The following is a 26,987-nucleotide window of genomic DNA, read 5'->3' as shown; positions in this document are numbered from 1 at the left end:
GCACACAGAAGACTCGGGGGTGGGGGTGGGAGCAGGAGGGTGTTTATCACTGTGAACATTAATATTTGAAAGGCCCCAGGAGATTCGCTCGACTGATTGTGCCTGTTTTGATTTAATGCTCAAGTCTGACATTTAAAGGCTTGGCCCTGTGTGATCTTTAGGTCACCCTCACTTCTCTGTCTCCTCCGCCCTCTTCCTCGAACATCAGGGCATTCTCTTGACTTTTTCCTCCTGTGCCACGGGCTTCCTCCACTTCCTGCTCTCTTGCCCTTTCCTGGGTTTGTTTGGCTTAGTTGTCTCCAGTCAATAGACTCTGGGAAAGACAAGTCCTGTAGAGGTTTCCACACCCGGGGTGGGGGCGGGGAGTGGGAACTAGACATTATCCAACAGGAAGTGACTTTTTTAGGGGCGTCCAGTCTTTTATTTATTGCTAATAGCCCAGTCCCTTTCCAACACACACACACACACACACACACACACACACACACACACACACACACACACACGTCTTCCAGTAAGAAAACAAAACTCTCTACGCAGGCTTTTCTGTGAGGTCAGGAATTCTGGGAGGAAGGCGTAAATATTTATAATTAGCAACAAGGATACTAAAGTTCCCGAAGGTTTTTCCAGTGACTGTCCATTTCTTTACTTGGTCTTTGCTTCCCCCTTGTCTAAAAAAAAATGCATGGAAGAGGAGCTAGCTAGGCTTAGGTCAAGGTTAGGCACGAACCTCAACATGCCTGACCCGCTCTGGGAGCAGCATCTTGACTCTATATCCTTTGAAAGGTTCTGGTCAAGCCCACCCCAGGCTTCCCTTCCTTCTATTATCCTCGGCTTCATAAAGCCAGGGGTGGGGAGGGGTTGGAGAGAGGGGAGTCAGTGCTTCCCTGCGGACCATACTCTAACCCAGCGTTTCTCAACCCTGATGCCATGACTCTTTAATAACCCTTGTGTTGTGGTGACCCCCAATCATAAAATTATTTCACTGCTACTTCATAAATGAAGGGACTCTAGCCAGCCTCTACATGACAAGCACGGCTTGGGCAGGCCTTGCCCTTCTCAGTTCCCTCTGCCCTGCTGAAAAACCATTAGATTGCATCCCTGAATCTAGCCGCTGAGGCCTAGTCTCTTATTTGGCCACTTCCCCCTCCTGAGCTGACTACCAAGGTCCAGCTCTCAAAATCAAAAGCCCCTTTGGCTCACCTAATTAACATCCCCAATCAAAATCAAACACGTCACTCTAACACGGTACCCCCTGTACCTTTGTAAACCGCCATCTGTCTACAGGTCACGTCTGTCTCCTCTCTGTCCATCAGTAGTCCTTTGTTGTCCAGTCCCTTTTCTGGTCCCCACTCTCACCCCTACTCCCAACCCTACCCCAGGACAAATATTCCCTCTCCCCTCTCCCTGTTCCCTTCCTCTTCTCCCTCATCCTCTATGTCTTTGTCTCTTATTCCCTGTCCTTTTTCTGTCTGGGGCAGTAAGTCTCCTTTGTGCTGAGAACTTGGTTTGGGTGTATCTTGTGCCTATACTGGTCCCTTCAATAACTATAATTTCGCTGTTATGAATCCTAATGTAAATATCTGATATGCAGGATATCTGATCTGCAACCCCTGTGGAAAAGTTGTTCAACTTCCAAGGCGTTATGACCTACAGATTAAGAACCACTACCCTAGCCTGTCCTGAGGGAATTCACATTTGTGCTGTGTGTCGCTGTCTGGCTCCTACCACACAGCCTTGGAGTCTGGGCACAACCCCTACATATTACTTCCCCGAATCTCATCCATGCCTTATGCTCAGTGTCTCTGTGCTGCGGCGAAGTCAACTTCTGAAGCTTGGGTTCTTCTCCCAAGATCATGCGTTGATTGACAGAACTTTGGTTCTGGAAACTTTAAGAGTTCATGAGGCTTGCTTAGGGCCTGCTGGAGAGAAAGGCTTCCTTCTCAAACTCTCTACCCTCAGAGAAGGACTACAGCCTCCTCTTAAGGGCTACTGGGCCCACTCAAAGATTACATGGGTTTAGGAGTTTAAGAACAGCCTATTAGAAACGCCATGTCTTTGCCACACAGTGTGTCATCTTCTCAGTAGTGACATTGTATTATTGTCTTCGTTGTGTTATGTTGCCTTGTTTGGTGGGCAGGGGAGGGAGCATACAGAATGTGGCCTCCTGGGGCTACCTTCAGTTCTGTTGGCGCTCTCCCTTCTTCCTCAGAGCACCATCAAGGTTGGCAGTCGTCTCCACAACATTCTGCTTGCCTAGCTCCTGCCTTCCTGCCCTGTCCCTCAAGTTCTAGAAACCTGACTGGGGATAGCAAGGGAATGTGGAGAGGACAGATATAGAGAAGCTGGCGTCGGGTGGGCTGTGTGTGCTCTGACAGAGCTGCATCGGCCACCCACTGAGGTCATCCAGAACCTGCTAGCTAGTCTTGGAAGGAAGTGTCTGCAGGTGAGCAGTCCAGGAGGAGAAAGCTACAGTGGCTGGTTTTGCACACACACGGGTCAGTTGTTGGTGAACAGTGATCGTGGACCTGAGGAAGACTGCCCAATTCCTTGCTGTGCTGTGTCTGTGTCAACCGTACACACTCAGGAATTCTTCTGTCCTTTGAATCCAGTCAGAGCATTCTTGGCTCCCCACATCTTCCTCAATTCATTCCAGGGGCCTCCAACCATTTCTCCTGTCTGAATGCATTGGCCAGGGTGTGTCCCTGCAGCTCTGTCTGTCACTGGTGAATCAGTTGTAATTTAGGACATCTATTGCCTCCCTACCATTGATCATGTATACAGAATTTAGATCAGCCGTTCTCACCCTGTGGGTCAGGACCCCCATAGAGGCCGCATGTCAGATCTTCACAGCATGATTCCTAACTAGCACATTACAGTTATGAAATAGCAACGAAATAATTTTACAGTTGGGGGTCGCCACAACATGAGGAACTGTAGTAAAGGGAACAGCATCAGGAAGGGTAAGAACCACTGATTTACACCGCTGCCCACCCCAGAGCAATTTACAAGCTAGTTGGAATTATAGAAGTTAGGTGTGTGAAAGGTCATCTGTACTTTAAGGCAGCGTCTCAGTAGATGCCAGTGACAAGAACTCTCCTTCCTTGGGATGTGTCCATTCTGTTCTGTGGGGACAACCACCCACATTTCACTAGCAGCATCAGACACTAACCAGCAATAAGGAGCCCAAAGCCATGCTTGATAAACAACGGAGCAGAATATAATGGGTGATGGCCAAAGTAAAGGGAGGGCAAGAGATAGCAAATCCTCCCTATGGTAATGGCATTAGCGCATCGGTGAAGATGGAGTCTCTGAGGGGGAAGCACCTGAAGCATCTAAGAGCCCACCTCTGACTCCCATCACAGAGGCAAGTCCCAATATGCATTTCAGAGGGACAGGCGCGTCAAATCACAGTGTCATGTTTCTCACAGGTACCACATGTGCTCACAGGACCTGGGTGGTCTTCGAACTTTCAACCTTATCATTTCCCTTAACCATGTACCCCGCCCATAGGTAATCCAGACCACACCATTCCATCCCCAGTGAGTTGTCTTCACAGAGGCTCCCATGGAGCACGAATGCTGCCGCCTTATGGTGCCAGGTTAACGTATGCGTATGAGTGAGATTATATTGGGAGAGACAAGAATGCCACGAGCTGACGTTTGCTGAAGCAGCATGATGGTAGCATAGCCAGTCACTCCTCTGTCCTGTGTGAACATTTATTTTGTCATGATAAAAACAGAATGCAAATTCCAGGAAATACTCCAAGGGTTCCAGACGGATGGGGTTTAGGAGCCTGTGTGTTTCTGAATGTGTTCCCAGCTAACTCCGTATTTTCTTCACTGTTGTATTTCTGTGGAGAGTACAATGCCAACAGGAACTCTTACAAGAGAAAAGCATTCAATTGGTGGTGTGTGTGTGTGTGTGTGTGTTGGCAGGGGGTGGGAGAGCTGGCTTGCCATTTCAGAGGCTTAGTCCATCATCATCATGGTTACAGAGCATGGTGGCACACATAGTGTTGGAGCCGCAGCTTTACATCCTGCTAATCTCAGGTGGGAAGGAAGGAAGTCAGGGGGAGATGTGACTAGGCCTGGAGTGGCCTCTTGATACCTCAGTGCTTAGCTTCATTGATTCACCTCCTCCAACAAAGACCACACCTCTACTACTTCAAAGCACCCCACCAACTGCTCATTGGGCTCAAACCAATGTATTCAAACCAATACATTTGGGAATTATGACTCTGAGGAATTTCCTTCTGCCTTCAGGATAATGAGCTGTACCCCAGCTCACACAGCCCTCCCTTCCTTCCTGCCCGCTATGACATTGTGCTCCTCCTAAACAAGATGGGGTCTCTCTAAGTCATGCATTTAGCTAGGCCCTTTGCTAACATGACCTCCTTTTTCTTAGATGCATCTTCTCTCAGTGAGAGCCACTCACAAGACTGCTTATTGGGGGTGTAGTGTAGGCCAGCACTCCTCATCAACGCTATTCAATGCGTGCTTGCTGTTCTAGAATGTTCTGTTCTAGAACTGTCCTGTCTGGGACTTGCTGCTTCATAAGGCTGTGCTTCCCAAACGTCTCTGAAGCATTCCTGACATGCATATTTTTTTAAATCTGAAGGCCACTTCATTCCTTTCTGTTTTAGATGATAGACTCAGGAGGACCATGAGATCTGTATGTCCCATGTCACCTTCATCCCAAGCTGCCATCAGAAGGACTGTCAAGGGTCATAGCCACAGAGGCTATGAGTGTGTGCCCTTGCCTTCATGCTCCAGCCTGTTATGATGCCGGGCAGCTATTATATTCCGTGTGATATAACAGGAGTCTAAGTGGCAAATAGACAAGGACAGGTTGTGTGGACTTAGCTATTAAAGTTAAGATTTGGATTTTTATCTTTCCCAGTGGAATTTTTACGTATACCAGTAAGCAGCTTATTGGTCAGTGTTGTATTAATAAGGAAGAGAAGAGATCACTTTTCCAGCCAGTGCTCACACTTACAGCCCAAGTTAGAGGCACAGGCGCATTTTCCTCTCGGCTCTCCTAGACTTGGACTGTCTACCCAGGGGGCACAGGGAGCTGCCTCTATGTCCTGGAGGGCTGTTTTGCGGCACGTTTTGGTGCTGTAGAAGAATGCATTCAAGCACTGTTTCCACCCATCCTGACTGCAGCTGTTAAAAGTCTTTCCCCATGGAACTGGGGCTTTATCTCCGAGGTTAAAATACTTGCTATGCAAGTATGAGGACCAAATTCAAACTCCCAGAAGCTCAGATGAATGGCACATTGGTATGGTGACCTGCCTCTAATTCTAGTCAGAGACAGAGACAGAATCCCCAGAGAAAGCTGGCTAATGGCATCAGCCATGTTGGTGCATTACGAGTTTGCTTAAGTGTCTGCCTCAAGCGATAAGGTAGAAGAACAACTGAGAATGACTACTAACCTCACACTTTGCCACATGTACCTGTACATGTGCCAACAGAAGGCAAAAACATGCACACACACATGAACACACACACACGCACACGCACACACACACAAACATGCACACACACACACCCCAAAGATGAAAGACAAAGTTCCTACTTCAAGCCCCTCACCCATCCTGTGAGAAGTGGTTTTGAGGGATGAGCCTTCAGTCAGGTGACCTGGGGAGCTTTCTCCTCCTCTGCATCGTGTTCAGTGTATGGTAGCACCCACTGACTGTCAGAGATGGCAGACGTGAGATATTGAGAGAGAAAAGAGAGCTATGATCTACCTGGAAAGATGGGAGAGAACAGTTAGAAGCCAGGAAACCCCAAGTAGTCCAGGGTGCTGAGGAGTGCACAGGGTTAAATTTCTGGCCAATGGTCTTCCTGCTTTAGGCCTCCGTTTCCTCAGCCTTAGAATGTAGCTTACTCTTGTACCTATCGCAGCAGGCAACATGGATCTTAAACTTCCAATTAGTTTTCACCAAGATAACAAAACAGCATTGGGAATCTTCCAGCTAGCTCAAGCTTCTAGAACCACATTGCAAGTGTGGAGTCCTTCTTACTCATTAGCCTCTCTTCTCATAAAGGTGAACTTTGAAGATGATGAGTGTGGTGCAATAAAAGTGTTAGGAGTAACAAAAGGCATGGAGCCATTTTCCCTGTCGTGAACCTCATGGCTACCCAAAGGTCAAAAAGTACAATTCTTTTCAGAGGATCCTTTGGGCAGCATGAAAAAAACACAACCCTCTTGATGACTGGTTTCCATTTAAGGAGTTCAGAGAACAGAGCTCCAACCCCTCCATGGGGTACTTGGAGGTGGCTGGAAGACTGTCAGACTGGAGTTGAGGACATGACATCAAGGAAACTCAACAGTCACCTTTTTTTTTTTTTACCTAAATTGTCATGTAGGATTAACATTTGATATTCTGAGAACTAAAGTTTGATCTCTGGCATCCAGGGGTGGAAGTTGTAAGTACTCCTATTTCTTAAATTCTCCGAGACTTTCTGTCCTTGATGATATTTTGACATAACTCCCAGACCAGTCCTTTCAAGTGTTCTTGAAACTGTTCTCTCTGGAAACATGCATGCTAAATTGTGATATAAAAATGAGGCTAGCCTTCTGTAGTCAGGGTTCTCTAAAGGAACAGAACTGATAGAATGGATATATATGATTTACTAGAATGGCTTACAAGCTGCGGTCCTACTAGTCTAACAGTGACTGTCTCCCAACAGAAAGTCCTAGGGTCCAGTAGCTGTTCCGTCCATGAGGCTAGATGTCTCCACTTGTCTGCTGTATATGGTGGAATCATGAAGTAGGCCATAATGCTGGCAAAGGAATGAACTTGCCTGTTAAGGAAGCGAGGGTGCCAGGCAAAAAGCAAGGGCTTCCTTCTTCCGTGTCTTGTGTAGGCTGCCAACAGGAGGTGTGGTCCAGATTCACAGTGGGTCTTCCCACGTCCCATGATCCAATCATGAGAAATCCCTGAGGCGGGCCCAGCCGCTTGGGTTTTAGTTAATTCCATTGTAGTCAACTTGACTTCCAAGAATGGTCATCGTTCCTTACCTCGGTCCCTAGATCCGATGCTCATTGTTGACACAGTTGAGAATCTCCTCACTCAAAGGTCTCTCCTCAAAACTTGTTAATAATTAGAAGGCCTGGTATTTGTTGACCCCTGTCTCAATTCAATGCATTATCCGCTTATTTAAAACTTAAGATAAAACAGCAGAGGGTTTGTGGTGGGCATCCAGCCCCCCAGCCATGCCAGGCTCATGGAGCCCACTCCCAGGAAATATTTTGGCATTGTGTTACCAACGAACACTTTTCAGGTGTCAGCTTTCCCTGCCCTCTCTAGAAAGTGATAGTTTGATGTAAAATTCCTCAAGATCCAATAGTTAAGATTTCAATGGGAATATCAGGCACCACGACAGGAACTATGAGTGACTGCTACATCAAGGGCCTAGGAGATCATTTGATCCCACTCTTTCTTTTTATAGGTATGAAACCTGGAAGCCAAACCTGGGCAATAACTCACCAGGCTTATACAGTGAGATAGCATAAAGCTTAAATGTCATTTTAACCGGATATAAATACAGGTAAAGCTTCAGACAGCTCTGTAAGGTATTTAGGCAAATAAAGAGTTTCTTTCTGTCATGGTGGTGGTACAAGCCTAAAATCCCTGCACTCAGGAGGCAGTGGCAGGTAGATTTCTGAGTTCAAGCCAGCCTGGTCTACAGAGTGCGTTTCAGGACAGCCAGGGCTGTCTCAAAAAAAAAAAAAAAGCTAAAACAAACAAACAAACAAAAAAGAATTTCATTCTGTCCTCCTTTCCTCCCAAAGTAGTTTCCCAAAGCTTTGAGGGTGGTCCCATGTATTTCTGGGTGGGATTATTCCAAAGTCCCTTTCTGTATTTCGGGTACTATCCAGTAACTTGACAGTTGGTAATAAGACTCTAGTCCTCCTTGTTGACTGTCACCTAATCCCACCACCCCATCACATACACCAGTTCCACCCTGCCTGCTTTCAGCATAGATTACCATGCTCTTGATTAAGTGGCTATACGCTGCACACCCCATCGGGACTGTTGAAAGCCATTTGGACTGAGTCGTGTGCTATACTAACATTACTTTCCTTCGCTGTAGCTCATTTGGGTTTGCTCCCCCTGGAGGTAATAATTACATCTTTCCTTTCTGTTTTATGCCCTTATGATCGGCTCAGTCACAAACTCTCCACAAACCCCCCATATCATCCATTCACAGTCTGTGTTCTACCTGTGTCATATTCTTGGGTGGCTTCCTCTTGTGGCCTTGTGGCCTTCTAGACTACTCCAGCGTGAGGAATTGCCCACTGTGCTAGCTGTGAGCTGCCAACCCAACCGTTCTCTGTTCTCTGGTGTCTCTTGTGGCTTCTCTTTTTCATATTCCATGTCTTCCTCTTTCCTTTGAAAGAATATTTTATGTTTACTTTTGAAACTTCATGCACGTATACAGTGTAGATCCCCACAATTCAGAGAAGCACCAGGTGGAGGAGTTTTCTAATACTCCGTTGTCTTAGCTTCCTCTCTGCTCTGTGTTAAACAGCGTTCTGACAAGAGTAGCTCAGGGGAGGAAAGAGTTTATGATGCTTTACACTTCCAGCTCACAGGCATTCATTGAGAGAAGTCAGGCAGGAACTCAAGTCAGGAGCCATGGAGAAATGTCCCTCACTGGCTCCCTCTCTGACTTACTCAGCTAGCTTTCTTGTATAAGACAAGGACCACCTACCTAGGGATGGGGCCACCGCAGTGGGATGGGCCCAATTACATCAATTAGTGATCAATATACTCTCCCTCAAACATGTTCAGAGACCAATCTGATCTAGGCAAATTCTGAGTTGAGGCTTCTCCACTCAGATGACTATACAGTCTGTCAGACAGACAATCCAGGGTGGCTGCAGGGGCATGGAGGTGTGGAGACCTTCACTTTATACCAGAGATCATCCTGTCTTTACCTTCAAATGAAGAAGACCAGAAACTATTTCCACAGAATTGAAATACTGCTGTCAGTGCCTAATTCAGGGTGGTCTCTAATGTTGTCTTGTTTCTTGATCCTCAGTTGTACCTACTTCTATATTTACAGATATATGTTAAAGTTTTTCTGTCATCAGCATTTCAGAATTATCTAGTGATATGGTATAGGTCTATCGATTGGTTGTACAAGACACTGACAGATCTTTTCAAATTCTTCCGATCTGGAAAGCGCAGTGATATTGCAAAGGATTCCTCCCCTCAAGTTATCCTTCCCTAGAGTTAACTTTTGGCTGTGGGACTAGTCAAGTTGGGTGTATAATAGACTGGTCTGGATGGCTGCTTCGTTGGGAAAATTCTATGGATAATTTAGGCCTTCCCTCTGAGAGTGATTCTATGGTCCAGAGAAGACTCTTGTCCCTATGGGAAACGTGACTATGCAATGTATACCCTGTAATGGCTGCTCGAATGGCTTTGGAACTGAGAGATGCATCTAGCACTACCAGAGCCAAGTGAAGGGAGAGGGCTGGAAGAGCACCCTCAAGTCTCTGGCTACTCCTCTCACCTTCGCTGTCGTGGTACCCACCCTTTAGGTCTGGCAACGCTCTGCTCCCCTTCTTCAGAAAATCAGTCTCTGGTGCAGGTGATGGGATGGCACAAAGCCCTCCTGGCCACCTGGGTTTATAACTATGTCTCAACAAACGCTCATGGTCCCCGCGTCTCCATCTCTCTAGAAACAACTTACTGTCTATTCCTAAACTCTGGAGGAGGGGTGAAAATTTGTAGGATGAATTTAAGTTCTTAGTTTCACCCACTGCTGGTTCAGGGCTCAGCTTTCTTTGGACAGATAAATCCATCCCCACACTTCCACATGCATGTTTTCTCCATCTTTGTGTACAGTTTTGGGAAAGAGAGAAAAATAATCATAGTTATTCTACCTACTGTCTTTATCAAGAGGTCACTAACCATAACGACAACAACAACCACGGCACCACCATAGCCGCGCTGAGGTTGCTATGGCAACTCACCACAATATTTATGATGTTTCCTAAGACAGTGGTCCTACCAGAGCCCATCACCTCCAGTGCCACTGTCAGGTCGTCCTGTCCCCGCTGCTGCCTGTCTCAGTTTCACATGGGAAGCAGAGTTTTATTTTGGAGACGACACTGAGTTTGGGGTCAAAGAACTGGGCCTGAACGCCGGGTCAGCCTCTTCTTTGTTGTGTCTCCCTAGCCAGAATAATCAGGCTGTTTGAATTTTATTTCCACCATGCCATGGGCATTAGGACATAAACCTCCTCGGACTGTTTTGAAAATTACACGATGAAAGCATCCGCAGAAGTGCAGTCCCTGGCACCTGGACGGTTCTGTAAATACTGCCTGAATAGACAGAGAGTATTGGGGGTCAGAGGATGTGTGGGACAAGCCCTCCGCCCATCCACATTCACATGCTGGGATTTTAATCTCCAACACAGCAGAATATGACCCTATTTGAAATTAGAGTCTTTTAAGAGAGGCGATTACAGTTGGGTCTGGGTGGGCACCAATGCAAGACAGCTGTTCTCCTTACAAGAAATGAGACATAGGACCGGGAAAAGCACAGGAAAGGACCCTGAGAGGACATTTGGAGAAGATGGCCCTCTTCAAGCCAAGGAGAATGTCCTCAGAGCAAACCAACCTGCCAGCATCTTGACTGTGACATCATGTAAATGTCACCACTGAGAGAAGTCAATTCCTGTCGTTTAAGTCATCCAGTTTGTAGCAGCTCTCACAAACAAATACAAAGGACCCAGGTTCAAGCACCTAACTCGCCACTCATGTTTAGCCTCATCTCTGAGCCACACTCTCATATGTCAGATGGTGCTAACAGCAGCTGGTTTACAGCAGCTGGTTTATAGCAGCTGGTTTGCATCCAGTGGCAAGACCTGTGGGGTTGTCTTGGGTTGGTTAATAGGCTAGTTACAGGGTTGTCTTGGGTTGGTTAACAGACTAGTTACAGGGTTGTCTTGGGTTGGTTAATAGGCTAGTTACAGGGTTGTCTTGGGTTGGTTAACAGACTAGTTACAGGGTTGTCTTGGGTTGGTTAATAGGCTAGTTACAGGGTTGGCTTGGGTTGGTTAATAGGCTAGTTACAGGGTTGGCTTGGGTTGGTTGATAGGCTAGTTACAGGGTTGGTTTGGGTTGGTTAATAGGCTGGTTGACAGAAATGCACCTGGGAAGGGGTTTGGGCCCAGCCAGTGAACCACAGATAAGGCAATGTCACAAGCCCCTGTTGGGGTAAATAGGCTGATAGACATGTGGATTCTGTTGTGCAGTTAAGGGTCCATCCAAACAGAGCCTCTAATTCAGCACCGGACAGTATTCCAAAGAACGAGCTTTCTAAAACTGTTGTTACTATGATCCATTCCTGTTAGCTCAGTGATTCCCAACCTTCCTAATGCTGTGACCCTTTAATACAGTTAGTTCCTCATCTTGTGGTGATCTCCACAACCATAAAATTATTTTTTGCTACCTCATAACTATAATTTTGCTACTGGTAATTGCTGTAAAGTAAATATCTGATGTGCAGGACGTCTTACATGTGACCCCTGTGAAAGGGTCATTTGCCCTCAGAGGCGTTATGACCCACAAGTTGAGAACTACTGTGTTAGAAGCAGAAGGCAGGACACTTCATTCATTACTTAGTATCTACAGTGGCAGACCTCCAGGATTGCTACAGATTCTGCAATTCAGAGACTCAAGCACCTTATGCAAAATGAAGTCTGTTGATAAAGAACTTACACATTTACTCTGTAAACTGTCCTCTCTCAATTCCTTACACTACCTGAAACAGTGCACGGCTTTGTAAACAGTTGTCCTATTGTATCGCTTAGGGAACAGAAAGAATAAAAGTGTATGTCTGGAACAGATGCATACTTTGCCTTTGAGGTTGAGTAATTCCATAGATGTAGGACTTGTGGATATATATAGGAGGTGTCTGTGCTGATCCCTAGCCAGTGACTTGGAACAGCCCAAAACGCCTGCTAATTAGTAAAGTCTTAGTGTCGGCATTGGCATCTCAGTTTCTCTATTGGGTGATCTTTGCCACAACTGCACACCATCCTGAGCCCCTCAGTAATGTGCGTTTTAGTCATGAGAGTCTTCTGTCCGCTGCCATGCTGACAATTGAATATTGCATTCCCTGGTAACAGCATGCTGAATAGTGTCCCATAATCTCAAGATAGAGCTGTTTTAGGGGTCCAGATTTATTTTAGGATGAGGCTTTTTTTGACCCCAAACTGATCTCCATCAGTGTTTTCTGCTGGTTATAGCAAGGGACAAAGTCACTGTGACACCATGAAGAGGAGCCGGGCAGGGAGAGCACAGTTGGCTGGAACCGAAGCCTTGTTTACATTCCTCCGAGGAAGCCATGATACTGCTGGCCGAATCAAAAGTAGGATTATGAATTCTGTTGACATCGGAGATTCAGAAAAAACAAGAAGTTTAGAACCAGAGGGGAAATTCCTGGTGGAGTTTGAGCTAGTAATATGTGTCCAGAGACAAAATAGCCAGACTCCGTGACCACCTTCATTTATTCGAGATCTGGTACCTAACACAGAACTGAGAGCCCAGCATCAAAGTTACAACACAGGGGTTGGGGATTTAGCTCAGTGGTAGAGCGCTTGCCTAGCAAGCGCAAGGCCCTGGGTTCGGTCCCCAGCTCCGGAAAAAGAAAACAAAAACAAAAACAAAAACAAAAAACAAAAAACAAAGTTACAACACGACTCACAGCGCACACACTGAATCTTTAACCTGTGGTTTTTCTGTCTGTGAAGTCAGGGTGATAACTGCCCACAGAGAGAGTGTGAGGATCACATGAGTTAATGCATGTGAAACGTTATGGTCCTGCCTAGTACAGTGACCACACTCACGTTAGTAGCTGAGTGTACAGTTAGTAGAATTCTCCATAGAAGTGCCCTGTCCGTTGTCAGACTGATAAAAAACATCTCATCTCATGTTGGTTAAGAATCTTCCCAACAAAGGCATCTTTGATATGCTAAGGTAGCATACCTTTCCTTTGAAGGGGAATTGGATATCTGGATATTTCCTTATGAGCACCCAACGCTCTACAGAAGCAGTTATCTTGGAAGGAGCATTAGTGCAGCGGATTCGAGCAGAGATTAGATTCTCCAAGCTTGAGTCATAGGATTTTGTTTCTTTGAGGCCCCTGGCTAATAATTGAGCTCCTAAAAATGGGAATTGTTTCAGCAAACAATTGGCAGCTTTGCCATGGCAGGCAAGTTTTGTGTGAAAGTCTGAGGCTGGTTCAGTGGCCCTCTGTGTTGGCTGTGTTTGTTTTGAGGTGACAGTCACCGGAGGGGTGGAGAAGGGAACAGTTTAGACATTACAGAGAGCAGAGACCCTAGGGGCCACACCTAGTTGGCTTTGCTTCTTTTTATGGTTCGTGTGCTAACAGGCTACATGCCTAATGCTATTCGTGCCCTCCCTGTCTTCACCCCTTGCCTCTGAGGCCTATACCGTCTCTGCCCAGCTCTTTATAAAGCAAGAAACTTGGACACTTCAGTTACCAGGAAGTATATAAGGGCTGTGCTGTCTCAAGATAATGTCTGGAGGTTCTTGGACCTTTTACACAGTAACACCTACAACCTTGGGCTCTTGTTGGCTTTGTCACTGGGAAGTTCGGTCACTGGGACTTGCACACAGATCTTTCTGTCTCACAAGATGTTCCCCATATATCTTCCTACCTGCTTCCTCCAGTGACCATCTCTCTGAGTCACCTCTTGAGCCTAACAAGTGTGGACTTTGGAGTGACCTCTGACACATCCAGACGCACTTAATTCTGTCCCCAACAGTAACAGTCCCCATGCAGCCTGTTTCCTCGGAGCTTCTGCTTGAGAACATCAGAACTCTCCCTAGACTATGATGGGTTCTGTTTGTTTAGCTCCTTCTCATCCTTTAAGTGTTAACTCACGTCCCCTGGCCTGCTCTAGAAAATGTGCTCATTTCTTCCCCCTTTCACATTTCGTCTGCTGCAGTCTGCCAGAGCAGTTCTCCCACTGAATTGCATCTGTTTCTTGATTTGATGATCCTGTAGATAGATATTCTGTGAACTATAGATTGATGACTTCCCCTAATGAACCACAATCTCTTAATGCATATTTTTACTTTACAAGAATAAAACAAAGCAAAAAAAGTCTACCCACAAGAAGACGGGAGGTTGGCAGGGAGGAGTTTACTGGACATTCGTGGCCACGAGGAGAAAATGTTTGTGGCTTCTTGATGGACCAGCCTGGACTTTGTTTGGAGTGCACTGCCCCGTCTTGCATGTCCTTCTGTCCTTTACTATGTCTACTTGATGAATTGCTTCTCGGCAGAGAACACCAGGACAGAAACCAGACCAGAACACTAGTAAAGTTCTATCTCAGTTGGGCGGCCATAAGCAAATTATTATTATGGTATTAATGGTATCATTATCCTTTGCGGGGCCTGTTTCCCTACTCATACAATAGGACGGCCATACAGGATGAACTACCTTTGTGATTCTCAGGCTGTTTGGTCTGAGAATGTCTTAAACACAGCCCAAAGGTTGATTACAAACTCAACTTTGTTATCTCTGCGAGGTCCTGGCAAGTAATGGTTCCTCTTGGGAGGGTTTAGAGTCCATGGCCCATGATTCCTATGGTCCCTTAGAAAATGTAGCTTCATTGGTAAGTGATGCTAGTGATGGGTCCCCTCCTGCCCACACATACCCTCTAGTTTGTTCAGGATGCTCCCTTATTTACAAAATGAATAGTTTGCCGATGCTCTGTTGTGGCCAACTTAAGTGTTTACTCCTGTGGTAAGTGAGCACACTACCTTGAGGGGGTATACATGGCTTGTGTGTAGGGACAGCTAACCGAGGGAAGAGATGCATTCTGGGAAAAGGACCGAGACCCTCACAGCCACCTACATCCCCCTTGGAAGTAGGGATGGCAGTTGCTCCTTTGCTGGGAATATGCTCTCATCTGCCAATTCCTGAAGAAGGTTGTGGAGAAGCCACCAAGAAAATGCCTGTGTCGTCCAGACAGCAGGCCAGCAATGTTTGTTAAGACGTCTCCACGTGACAGGTGTGCTTTAGGATGCTCTCATAAGACAGGAGACATCCAGTCTCTGCCCTCTTGGCACTGGGGTGGGGACAGCAGACAATGAAGCAAGCGATAACAATAAAAACTGATAAGGGTTATGACAGGGAAATACGTGGTGCTACTGGAGAAAGACAGGGAAGTTCCTGGGCTGGCCTAGAGCAAGCCAGAGAAGGCTCTGGGGAAAAAGCGGCCTCTCCCAGAGAGGCCTGAAGGGGTAGGCAAGAGGTAGCCAGAGTAAAAGGATGTGGGGGGGTGAGTAGGAAGGAGAACAGAGTTGGAGGGGGGAGGGCCCCAAACACACCCCTGGGCCTGCAGAGCTGGAGCTCAAAGTACGAGGGCAGCTTGGCCAGGCGTGAGGTCAGACCTGGGGAGCGAGGGACTCTGGGTAGAGGGGCTTTAGAATGAAGATCAGAGCATGATCTTGGGGTACACTGGACATAGAAACTAAACGATAGGTTTGGTGTTTCCCGGCATTTGAGAGAAGGGAGAACTTCAGACACTCCCCTCCCATTTTTCTAGAGGAAAAAATTGAAACTCGGACTTGTCCAAGGCCTCTGTGTCTCTTAGAGACAAAGGCAGAAGTTGGGGTCAGGACTCCTGGGTTTTGATCGCATGTGCTGATGAAGCTAGCTCCCGACAAAACCAGCCAGACTTGCAGAATTTTCTTATTTCTGTGGTGTAAATGTTCTCCCCGGGGGGCCAGTTTCTAACTAACCCAACATTTTATCAACCAACTCACTAAATTCAAAAAAATGTTGTAATATTCTCTGGTGAACTGGTACATGCTGGCCCAGTGGAGAAGCAGTCACGTGGACCCATCTCTTCCCAGCTCAGGGCCAGCTGTCACAGAGTAATTATATCCTAAGTCAGCAAAGGCTGCTGATGAAGCTCCCTCAGCTACCCTAGGGCCATCATCAGTTACTTACTAGCATGCTACTTGAGTACATTTTCCACTGGCCACTAGGCAGAAATTTCCCCCAGAAGACAGACAGTGCTTTCCTGTACTGTCGCCTTGAAGCTCTGGCCTTTATTTTCAAGGCTGTCCAATGTTGAGTACATTTACAACAGCTTTGATTTTAAGAGTAACTTGTGGGGTTGTCTTAGTTAGGGTTTTACTGCTGTGAACAGACACCATGACCAAGGCAACTCTTATAACGACAGCATTTAATTGTGGCTGGCTTACAGGTTCAGAGGATCAGTCCAGTGTCATCAAGGCAGGAGCATGGCAGCATCCAGGCAGGCATGGTGCAGGAGGAGCTGAGAGTTCTACATCTTCATCTGAAGGCTGCTGGCAGGATACTGGCTTCCAGGCAGCTAGAATGAGGGTCTTAAGCCCACCCCCACAGTGACACACCTACTCCAACTGGGCCATATCTTCTAATCCCACCACTCCCTGGGCCCAAGCATATACAAGCCATCACAGGGGTTTTGTTTTGTTTTGTTTTGTTTCGTTTTTCCTTTGCTTTGGCAGAGAGGCAGCTCAGTCAGTAGAGTGACTGCTTTGCAAGCACAAGGATCCGAGTTTGCTCCCCAGAACCCAAGTTGAGAGTGGGGGAGAGGACAATGTGCTGGGAGCATGGACCTGTAATCCCATAGGCAGAGACAAGCAGGATCCCGTAGCTGGCTGATCCAGCCTCTTGTTATACTTCAGGTCAGTGAGACAGACATCTTATCTCAAAAAAGGGTGACGAGGAGGAAGAAAGACCAGCACCTGAGGAAGAGCAACCAGGCTATACCATAGGCATAGATGTCGCATGCACTGAACTACACAGCCTTCGAAATAGCACCACGGACTGAAGGCCGAGTGCTCACAACGTGAGCCTACTGGGGGCATTTCAGATTCAAACCGTAATGCACATAGTGGTATGAGAACTGATAACCCAAATGGACGTGGAGAACAACTTTTTCTATAAGCATAGCAAGTTAATGCTACTGAAGAAACAAAGTTTCATAGATGTGAGAAACAAAGTTGTCAAAACAAGGTTTTGAGAAACACATCTGGTAGTCAGGATGCCTATGACGAACTTGTGACCTTTCTGAGAGATACATCTGACGTCAGGATGCCCAGTGAGATGATAAAATTTTGGTGATCAAGATTCTGACTAAGCTAATTAAGCAGTAACAACTGTTCTCGGAAAGACCCCCTACCCCTCCCTGTGGTGAATCCCGAGAACAACCACAGGGTGTCATCCTGACCCTGCCCTATCACCCAGTTCACCAACCCCCACCTCTAAGGGACGTGCCAACTTAGCCCTTTCCCAGTGATTCTCCAAGGCCAGGTGCAGGGCTGAATAAGGAAAGTGACTGAGCCAAGAACAGCCCCTTGAGCAGGCCAGCCAATACCTGACAAGATCCTTTGTCCTCTGTACCACCAATGAGAATAGGTCAGCTAACCCTGTTGCTGAAGTCTGCCCTCTGTAACGAATAAAAGTTGTGTGCTTTTTGGGTTCAGGGTTGCCTCTCCCTGCGTGGATGAGCAACCCCACAAACGTGGATTAAAAACCTTATACCCTCATGCAGTGGTCACTTTGTCAATCTGTGCTCTGTGGGTGGCGCTCCTGAGGTAAGGCCACTATGGGGTCTTATAACACTATCATAACAGAATATCCCAAATTAGGTGGCTTAAACCATGGAAATTAATATTTTCTAAGATCAAGATACTGACAAGGTTGTTTTCCTATGAGGGCCAAAAAGAAAAGATCTGTTGCTCCCTAGGCAAGATAGCCAGTGCTCCTCCTTATCCCCAGTGCTCCTCCTTATCCCCAGTGCTCCTCCTTATCCCCAGTGCTCCTCCTTATCCACAGTGCTCCTCCTTATCCACAGTGCTCCTCCTTATCCACAGTGCTCCTCCTTATCCACAGTGCTCCTCCTTATCCACAGTGCTCCTCCTTATTCACAGTGCTCCTCCTTATCCACAGTGCTCCTCCTTATCCACAATGCTCCTCCTTATCCACAGTGCTCCTCATTATCCACAGTGCTCCTCCTTATCCACAGTGCTCCTCCTTATCCACAGTGCTCCTCCTTATCCACAGTGCTCCTCCTTATCCACAGTGCTCCTCCTTATCCACAGTGCTCCTCCTTATCCACAATGCTCCTCCTTATCCACAGTGCTCCTCTCTATTCCCAGTGTTCCTCCCTTTCCCCAGTGCTTCTTCCTGTGGTTGCCTTTCTGTGCATCTTGTTGTGTTCTAGCGTCCTGTTTTGAGAAGGACAATAATCAGATTGAATAAAGGTCCACTTTGATGGTCATATTTTAATTAAATGATTTCTTTAAAGGCCTTGTCTTCAAATGCAGTTCCACTCTGATATACTAAAATTAGGGCTTCCATGAACAGATTTTAAGGACATAATTTAGCCCATAACGCCGAGAGCTTATGAATACTTTTTCCTTATATTGTTTTACAGTCTGTTAATGTCCTGTCATTCATTAGCCCTCTCCCTCCTTCAAGTCCTTTGATGAATCGTCTGTATGCATTTACAATACAGATTATTTTGTTATGGTTTGCATTCCATCCTGAGTTTCCCCAGTCTTCTCTATGATTTTAAAATTTGTTTGCACTGAGGCTCAGTGCTGGTACTGTGAAATTTTGTGTCTTTTGCCTTTGAATATAAATTCAGGTATCAGAATATATCTGTTGATATCTTTAATTAGACTAATGGATGATGTTTCTGTTCAAATTGTATGGAGTCTATAGGTTGGTTCATCGAGAGCTGGCCTCATAGCTTGGTGCTTTCCAACTGTGAATTTGGAGCATCTCTCTACTAGACGCTCCTGGGTTTCTTTCGTGTGGGGTCTGTAGTTTTTCATACAGAGCTGTGCATAAATTTTGTTAAGTTGGCAGCCACAGTTTAATGTATCTGTGCTATTAGAATAGTAGCTCTTATATGAAAGCATACAGGAAATCAGTTGACTTTTATATGTTACCTATCAGTTGTAGGCAGTTTTGGTCACTTCAGATTTTCTATACAGAAAGTCCTGTCATCTGTAAGGACTGTAGATTCCTTCCCACCATTCAATTTTTGATTCATTTCTAATCTTATCACAATAACAAGGATTTTCAGGACAATGCTGAACACTAATAATGGGAGAGGAAATTCTCATGATTTGGGGGGGGGAAGTATCCTAGCTTTTCACCAGTAAGCACGTGTCCTGGGAGTTTATTTTGAAGCTGTTCTCGGTCGAGTTCAGAGTGTTTGCCATTTCTTCCCATGTCTACTGGGAGTTTTTAATCATGACTAGGTGTTCAATTTTGTTAATTGCCTCTATGTTATCAATGAATAATCGATGTCTCTCCTCTTTGGGAGACTAGTATGTAGAGTGGATTACACCGACTTCTGGAGGTTGAACCAGCCTTGCATGCCTGAACTAAACCCTCTCCTTGGTATTTGCTCCTTCTTGTAATACATCACTGTATTTGCAAACTGTTTCACTTTTGGTGATGTCTTTGAGTCTAAATTGGGATCATGCTGGCATTCTAGAATGAGTTCTAAATTAACTCATTATACGTTATTATAAGTTAGGAAGGGGGGGTTGGGGATTTAGCTCAGTGGTAGAGCGCTTGCCTAGGAAGCACAAGGCCCTGGGTTCGGTCCCCAGCTCCGAAAAAAAGAACCAAAAAAAAAAAAAGAAAGAAATTGATCCACTTCTTTTAATTATAAAATTTGTGAACACAATTATTAGTGTCCCTTTATTTTAGTGTTCATATATCTTAGAATTTTTCCCTAAAAATTAAGTGTACATTATTTGTGTGTTTAAACATAATTAAGTATAATAAAGCACGAAAATTGCCTGAGAAACTAAACTCAGTCCAAGTAAATACTGATACCAGTTATTTATACGGCGATCTCTAAACTGTCTTCTACAAGTGTGCAGTCAGTAGCCCCTAGAAGAGACAGTTTTTCACAGTCTTCCTGGATGTCTCCTGATGTTCTGCATTAAGGATAGGTGTGTAGGACCAGCCCTGAGGGGACCCTCACTTCAGGCTCTGGGGACGGCCACCTCTTTCCCAGTCTGTTTACTGGGCTGTTCCTTTACCATTTGACAGACAACAGCCCTCATCAAACCTTCTTCCATGATTATGCCTTCCTTAAGCCTTTTAAAGAGACTTGTATCATAAGAAGTTCCTCCAGCCAGGCACAGTTGTGGCACATTTAATCCCAGCACTCGGGAGGCAGAGACAGGTGGGTCTCTGAGTTCAAGGCCAGCCTGGTCTACAGAGTGAATTCCAGGACAGCAAAAGCTACACAGAGAACCTGTCTCGAATAAACAGAGGAGAAAGAAGAGGAAGAGGAGGGAGGGAGGGAGGAGGGAAGGAGGGAGGGAGGGAGGGAGGGAGAGAGAGAGAGAGAGAGAGAGAGAGAGAGAGAGAGAGAGAGAGAGAGAGGTTCCTTCACATTCTCACCATGGATGACAGAAACCTCCCCTTTTTCCATTCACCTTTTTCCTCTTTTATTTCTGTATCTACTGTTTCTCTGGAAGCTCATCTCTCGCAGAGGGTATTTCTAGTTGATGGACAGGAAGCTGATGTAGGCCTCCTCCGTGGGCAGCAGGAAGCACAGGGCTCTGCCTCAGTGGCCAATGTGCACCTGCAGCAGTGCATGGAGGTGCTAGGGAGACAGGGTGGGGCAGTGTCCCCTGGAGGCAGTAGATCATCAGAGCCAGGTCCCATAGCCCAGGGTCTCCTGGGCAACCCGCCAGCATGGGAGAACTGTAATAAAAACAGATGGAGCTGCAGACAGGACAATGACAGATGGTCTGTGGGCTCTGAGGACCAATGTTGGACTTCCTCAGGTCACACAGCAGGGTCACCGAAGAATCAATGAAAGCAGAAAGAAGGAGAAACACCCCAGGATGGCAGACAGCAGTGAAAGCCGCACTGGGGTCTGAATTCTGACTTTGCCATTTAAAAGCATGCGAGACGTGTTTGTGCCCGTTGGGGAGAAGCTACTGCTTTCTTAGAGCAGCTCATGTTGCTCTTTTCCATTCAGCATTCTGAAATGTGTACTTCCTCAGAAACTTCCATTAATGGATTTTTTCTTTTCTTTTCCTTTCTTTTCCTTTCTTTTCCTTTCTTTTCTTTTCTTCCCTTCCCTTCCCTCCTCTCCCCTTTCCTTTCCCTCCCTCTCCCTCCCCTCCCCTTTTCTCCCTCTCTCTCTCTCTCTCTCTCTCTCTCTCTCTCTCTCTCTCTCTCTCTCTTTCTTTTCTTCCTTCCTTCCTGCAGTGCCATCCCTTCTTCCTTTTTCTTTCTTTCTTCCCCCACCCCTTTGGGTGCTTTGTTTTGTTTGAAAAGGTTTCTCTGTGTAACAGCCCTAGCTGTCCTGGGACTCGCTCTGCAGACCAGAGATCTGCCTGCCTCTGCCCCATGAGTACAAGCACAGCCAGCTCTCCTGCTCCTTTTGCAGGCAGCATCTCCGACTCAGTAGATCAGGCTAACAACCTCATGATTACTCTCCTGAGCCCAGCTTCCCAGATACCGGGATTACAGGTCTGAGCCATCATGTCCCAACTCCTTGAAAGGATTGATAGAAACCTCACCGTTATTAACACATCAAAAGCTTTTTGCCTTCTTCTGGGATTTAATGTGTTAGGGGCTGGAGGGGTCCTTCAGTTGGTAGACTGCTTGTTTAGCGTGCACAAAGCCCTGAGTTCAGTTCCCAGCATCACATAGACCTAGTGTGGTAGGACATGCTGTCTCCTCAGCTCTCCAGAGGTGAAGGCAAGAGGATCAGAAGTTCAAGATGACCTGTGGCCACATGAGACTCTTGTCTCAAAAAAGATCAATTTCATTCAGATGACGCTCAAACCTTTCACTGCATGCTTGCCTTTCTCCAGATTCCTCTTTTGCTCAGCTCAGACAGAGAAACACTACCTGGCATTGCTTGGGAGGTCACAATGGGAAACCCCCAGTGGATTTGTTTAGGAGTGTCAGTTCCCTGGGCCAGCGTGACAGCGCACTCTGAAGCTTTTGGAACTTCATGACCGTTTTATTGCACCTCATCTTCCCTGGGATCACAGGATCCTCACAGGAACCGAGCCTCCGGGGCCTTTCGGAGTACACAGTGCACACGCAGGTGCTAGAGAAGGCCACTGTCTCCTGCTTAGGATTCCAAAGGAAATGGACCAGCTGCTGGCCTCTCATCTGCCGTGTACACCTCCAAGCTCAAACCCCGGGCCAAGCACAGCTCTCCAGAAAGGAATGTTAGGAATGACTTGAAGGACCACCATGGGACAACCAATCAAGTGCTCAATCCAGACCCAAAGGGTACACATTCAGTTCCTTCGAATGCATCCCCTTGGTTTTTAGAAAACCTAACATTGCAGTTTAGAAGTTTGTCCCTTGGGGCTCATGTCTGGAATCTCTGGTGGGGACAGAGATAAGACAGGAAGATCCAGCTTTGTGTTTCTAATACTCATAATTTATGTCCTCTCTCCCTCTCCCTCTCCCTCTCCCTCTCCTTCTCCCTTTCCCTTTCCCTCTCCCCCTTCCCTCCCCCTCCCCCTCTCCTCTCTCGGTTAGCCAACTAGAGATGTAGTAAAATAAAATTAATATTTGTATTAGTTCTTTGAGAGTTTTATACAACATAACTTGATCATACTCACCCCTACACAACTCTCTTCAGATCCTCTCCTCTTCCCTTCCCACCAAACTTTGCTTTTGTTTTTGTTTCACAATTTTTCAAGACCAATTTGTGCTCCTGTCCCAATATTCTAGGATGTGTGGTCTCCGGCTGGAAAGCCATTAGTTTACCCGGCACTACACTGGGTGGGGTTGTGTGCCCACTCTGTTTCTTCACGGTCTGGGTTGGGCTTGCACAGGTCTGATGCATGCTGTCATGAATTCTGTGAGTTCGTATGTGCAGCTTCCCTGCCGTATCCACATGCTATTCCTCCATGCCTAGTCCTCCCCTGCCTCTGCTCTTACAGTCTCTCCGGCCCCTCTTCAGCAATGATCCCTGAACCTGGACCAGGGGAGGAGGTGTACAGTTTCCCTTTAGAGTTGAGCATCCTGCTGTCCTTAATCCTCTGAGAAGCAGGTTTCGATCTTACTAGTTTCCTCCGTTGTTTTCCTGTTCGTAATTTCATTGATTCATGTCCTAATTTTTGTTTCTATTTTCTTTAAGTTTAAAATTGTTGTTCTCTTCCTGTTTCTGAAGATCTAGCTTATAGATTTTAAGTCTCATTTAGGTCCAATTATATAATGTGTAAATTTCTCTTTACACAGTAATCTTGATGTTATATTTTTACTTCTCAGTTAAATTTTTTTTAATCTTTTTTCTTCAGACTTTGGTTCACATGTACTTCATAAATGCATTGTTCAGAATTTTTAAATCTATTTCTCTTACTAACATCTAATTTTATTCCAAGATGATTTTATTCTTCATCAATTTTAATGCTTTTAGATAAAATATAGGTCCTTGTGGCCTAGGTGATGACTTATCTTGATGATGTCCCATGCAGGCTTAAGAGTCTGTAGTCTATTGTGTTAGATAGACTATCAGTTAGATCAAATGGAGTATACAGCTCTTCTAGACGGCTCTATCTACTGATTTTCTGCATGCTTGAATGATCACTGTAGGAGAGGATTGACCCTTTCTTTCTCTCAGTTCAGTCAGCTTTTGTAGCCCTCCATAGGGCTGTCCCTCACAGACTTTATAACCCATTCATTAAAAGCACGCTGGCGGTTGCTGGTGTCTTCAGAACATTGCAGAACGATCACTATCATTACTTTAGAAGGTTTCTATTACAGCCCCAAAGGGAATTCCATTCCTTTAAATCATCCTTCTTTATCCCTTCCATGATCTTGGGAGCCACCTCTCTGCTCTCTTTAGAAATTGTTCCATTCTCAACATCTCATATAAATGGACTCATACAATACGTGATCTTCGGTGACTGGCTTCTTTTAATTGACATGTTGTTTCAAAACCTGTCTTGTACTGTGTATCAGTAACTCATTCCCTATGAGCTCATCATTTCATTGTGTGGCTATGCTATACTTATTTTCATTATTTCTTGATCACTTGGGTCAATTGTGCTGCTAGTGTAAACATTAATGCATAATTTTTGAGGAAACATGCATTTTTCTGTCTCTTGGATATGTACCTGTTAGTGATTTGTTAAATCAAACGTTGAGTTGTCTGGGAAATTGCCCACTGTTTTCCAAAATAGCTGTGCCATGCTAGATGTCTATCAACAACAAAGGAGGCTCTAATCCCTCCAGATTGTCACAGTTGTGTTACCCATCATGCTAATTAAGTGGACGTTGTTATGTTTCATTCCACTGTGGTTTTACATTCTACTAGATTTTTGCCTTTACCTGCTTACTCTGTTGTCAGATGCGTACCTGCTTAGCATTTTTAGGTCATTTAAAAGAATCGACCTCTGTATAAGGGTTCTTTAGAGAAACAGAACTAATCTATGTATATATAAATACTGTGGTCTGTTGATTTCAAAAAATGGCCGTCTCCTGATCAACAGTCCAAGAATCCAATAGTGGTTCAGTCCACATGGCTGTGTCTCAAAGCTGGTCTTTTGTGTACAACAGAATCCCCCCCAAAAGGGCTCTAGTGCAGGTGAAGGTATGGACTTGCCAGAGAGAACAAGAGCAAAAGCTTCCTTATTCCCTGCCCCTTATGTAGGCTGCCACCCAGAGGTGGGGTCCAGGTTTAAGGTGGATCTTCCCACCTCAAAGGGTCTGGACTTAGGGTCTGTCCTTCTCCTTCAACTGAAGAGCCATCGTAATCATTTTATTAATTGCAACAGTGTTCTTCCTTATGCCTTGGTCTTCTTTATTAATGTGTATTAATGTATAAATTAATGTTATTCAATGTAGTATTTTAATATATGCATATAGAATGTGCTCCCCTCCTCAACTTAACACTGTCACTACTCTACATTCTACCTTATAACTGTGGAAGAGACCAAGCATCCTTAACTCTTTTTAACCCTTTCATATCTGGCTTGCTTCCCTTGACATAATAGCCTTTGCTCACGCCTTCAGTCTGCTTTGTCTAAAACTAAGGCAGGTATGCATATCTCATTTCAGAAAAAAAAAATGCAGGTTCCACAAATTATATAGCTTTCTTAGTATTAGTTTTTGTGTATTCTTTGTGTAGGTTTGTGTATTTTTATCTTGTATGAACTTTCATGTTAAAATTGGTTTCTTGTAGTCAACACACACACACACACACACACACACACACACACTCGGGGATAACGGTGGGAGAGATGGAGAGGGAGAAAGGGAGAGGTTGCCATTTGTAATTGTAAGATATGTCTAATTTCAAATTTGTTAACACGTGAAAACAAACTGTTTCCTAGAGTCTGTGGCTTTATCAGATCTCTGTTGCTGCCCTTCCCCGCCCCTCTCGCCCCTCCCTGCCCCTCCCCGCCCCTCCCTCCCTGCCCCTCCCTGCCTCAGGAGGTTTGGAGGATTAAGTAAGGCAAAGTGTTTAGCCCAAGTGTTTAAATTCTTAGCGCGTTATGGGTTGGCAGGAAGCACCACCTACTAGCCACGACTACAGTTACCATCTAATTGCTTTACGGAGCTCATAACTGATTTACATAGTGCAGTCCCATCTCTGTCAGGGTCGGGAGGGATTGCCTGAAATGTATACTGATCCAGTTCTAAACTGCTTTTCTGTAGTCACCGTGAGGTTCTCTCTTCTCGGCCGTTCTAGACAGTCTACCATTAAATACGAAACCCGGAGGTCAAGTGCCCTGGTGTTTAAGCAGCAGGCTTCATTTCCTGACCTCATGAGTGTCTCGGTCTCTCTTAGGTTGGGGTTTCCTTCTGTAAAGTGTTTACATGGTGCCCTTCTATAGAATGTGCTCAGGATCCAGTAGGTGACAGCCGGGGCTATTACCGCTCTCAGTGGTCATCAAACGTCCGCTCTGGGAAAACTCTCCCTGGACCCGGTTCTCCTCTCTATGCTCCTCATAGGAATGCTTTAGGTCTCACAAAGAAGCCATGCAGTGATTTAAGCATTAGCAAAGAGCATGCCCTGAACCACAGATTGCTAAAGTTAAATTTTCAGCCACACATTTGGGCATGAGAAAGGATGGCACTGTGTTCAGGCATGTATGGGGGTTCATTATGTAGGGGGTTCCCTCTCAGCACAGCCTAGGGCGGTTCCCAGGCACACAACACCACCCCAAAAAAGTCTTTGGGTGACAATGGCAACTGGGGAAGCGACAGTAATAATGCCTCTTACCCACTGTTAACCAGTGAATCCTGAATCAGTATGGCTACGCTGGTCATCTCAGCCTTAGCCATTTTGGATACCCAAGCAGCTTGTCTGTTGTGATGCTTGTCTGGGTGACCATGTTTCTTCACCCTGTAATGTTTACCCCAGAAATATTCTAAATACTGTTTACTTATTTATTTATTTTTGTTTACTTATTTATTTTCCTCTTACATCTGTTTTCTGTCTTTCTTTGGCAGACATTTTTAACGTCAGAGCATTTGCCAGTCTGAGTCCTTGGACCCAGACAAGCAGGGGAAAGACACTGACTGACAAATCCTGAAGTAGTTGGCACTGGTTCATAGGAACAGTGGGCACAAAGCTAGGCTTGCCCTGTGAGGAAACCTCTGAGTTTCCTGTGGTCAGGGGCCTTTGCTGTGAACTCTCTGAGTCAAGGCTGTGACTTTCCCAGAGACGGGACATTGTTCAGTCAACACGGTTAGAAGCATGGCCCTCCTGGAACCCAAGGCTTCTGGGAAAATCAAAATGCTTCCTTCTTTCCAGGAGTCACAGAAGCCTGGGCTTTCCTGCAGGTTACCTGGGATTCACCAGGAGGGAGGCAGCCCTTTATCAACACTGGTGCATGCACAAGCAGTGGGAAGTGCTTGCCTGCAGGGGCTCCATTGTGGAAATATCTTTGCGCATTACTGATCA

General features: G+C 45.8%; 1 protein-coding gene across 2 annotated transcripts in view; it reads left to right on the top strand.

The window, feature by feature from the left end:
• Prkce (protein kinase C, epsilon) overlaps positions 1-26,987 on the top strand; it is a 486,882-nt gene that overhangs the window by 393,827 nt on the left and 66,068 nt on the right. The gene's annotated exons all lie outside the window — the stretch shown is intronic.

The sequence above is a fragment of the Rattus norvegicus genome, chromosome 6 (assembly GCF_036323735.1).
Source record: "Rattus norvegicus strain BN/NHsdMcwi chromosome 6, GRCr8, whole genome shotgun sequence".
Lineage (NCBI taxonomy): Eukaryota > Metazoa > Chordata > Mammalia > Rodentia > Muridae > Rattus > Rattus norvegicus.
The sequence above is the reverse complement of the archived record's forward strand: the minus strand, read 5'-3'. Positions and strand labels throughout refer to the sequence as shown.